This window comes from Pteropus medius, unplaced genomic scaffold (genome assembly GCF_902729225.1).
Source record: "Pteropus medius unplaced genomic scaffold, Ma_sr-lr_union100, whole genome shotgun sequence".
In the NCBI taxonomy this organism is placed as follows: Eukaryota; Metazoa; Chordata; class Mammalia; order Chiroptera; family Pteropodidae; genus Pteropus; species Pteropus medius.
This window is the reverse complement of record NW_024349225.1, coordinates 10,828,937-10,830,580: the sequence shown is the minus strand read 5'-3', so window position 1 is coordinate 10,830,580 and position 1,644 is coordinate 10,828,937. Positions and strand designations below refer to the sequence as shown.

The 1,644-nt window shown below is 50.5% G+C and overlaps 1 pseudogene; it reads right to left on the bottom strand.

Annotated features, from left to right (window-relative positions):
- Window positions 1-255: 255 nt before the first annotated feature.
- Window positions 256-383, bottom strand: LOC120617815 (uncharacterized; annotated as a pseudogene).
- Between the last annotated feature and the right edge of the window lie 1,261 nt (window positions 384-1,644).

The window sequence follows — 1,644 nt, the reverse complement described above, 5'->3', positions numbered from 1 at the left end:
AGACATAGTCTAGAATTTAGTTCAGTAACTGAAAGAGGACATTTTCTTTGTAATGCATTATACAGTAATTATACCCGTTTTCTAATTTTGTTGATTTAGGTGCAGACATGTGTACAGGCACACAATTTACATGCTATTTAAGGGTCAGAATTAATTCGTACTTCCCAAAACATAAACAGAATATTTTATTATTATTATTATTATTTTCAGGCGAGGCAACCCTGGGTTGACCTCACAGATCGCAAGGACCTTGTCAGTTTACAATCCCTTATCTTTCTCGTCTTCCTAGGTGGTCTCCCATCCAAGTACTAACCAGGCCCGACCCTGCTTAGCTTCCGAGATCAGACGGGATCGGGCTTGTTCAGGGTAGCGTGGCCGTAGACTAAATCGAATATTTTCATGATTTGGCACTTTTTAATTTCTGAGAATCCTGGAGAACAAAACGGTACCTCTGAGGGCCAGGTGGGTGAGACCATCCAAAGACGGCGTGGGGTACCACCCTCACCGTTCTCATTACCGGAGGGACTCGCGACACGCTTTCCGGCCATTTCCCTCCCTCTCCCCGCTCCGTCTCCCCTTGTCCTTCCCTCAGATACCGCCGTCTCTGTGCTGTTTCATTTCTCCTAAGCGAGCAAGAACAGGGGCCAGTGGCCTCACTCTGCTATGAGTCCAGCTCTACCCAAAGGGTTGGACTGGCCTACACTCCTGCAACACGCTTCCCCACCCCCTCGCCTAACCTTCTCTTTATAAGGGCCCCAGGGTGACACTTAGACAGCGGTGCCCGCACTAGACTATTGGGAAAATGTCCAGGGGAGTTTTTAAAACACAGATTCACAGGCCCGGCCCCTAACCTACAGGCTCAGACTCCCCATGAGGTGAGACCTGGGAATCTATATTTTTGTAAAAGCTTTTCCAGTGGTTTGCATGTAGTTGGTCTGAGAGGTGGCATGTAGGTACCAGAGGCAGAGAACACCTGCGTGGCACACAAGCCTCCTCGTACAGGTAATGTGTCCCTTTGGCCATCTCTGCTGCCCTCATGGGCGCTACGTTGGGCCCATGCCTCCTGGATGCCTGATGTGAGTTTGGGGCCATCGTTTGTTTGCAGTTATATGGTCTGCCCTCCGTGGACATCGCTAGGCTGCTTGATGCAGAAATCCCGGCAGCAGTGGGGACCTCGCGAAGGCCAGTCCCCCGTCCTTTGCAGAGCCCACACGAGAGCCTCCCCGGCCACTGGCACGAGCCACCACAGCCTCTCTCCCCTGCTAAAGTCTCAGAAGTCGAAGAGTGATCCCTGAAGAACTAAGTTCCCACTTCTCCACTCGGAAGGGACATTAATGGTTAAAAACAATACGCGAAAATATCCCCTGCCTACATTCACTTCTGCTGCAAACTCATGCATTTCCCGGAAATTTTGTTTACACATCTGCTCGCAGAAGTATTATATCTGAGTTAGTGTGTTGTCAGGCCTAATTTAAGAACGAAATTTAGAGGGTAAGCTCGAATTGTTGCTGCAGCCGCGTCTGTTCATCCCAGACTCCCTTCATGCACGACGAATGCCTCGTACAAACAGGAGCAGCTGCGCTGAGCCAGAGACCCCTCAGGGACGTGTCTAGTGAGCGGCCCTCAGGAACCCCAGTCCTGGGA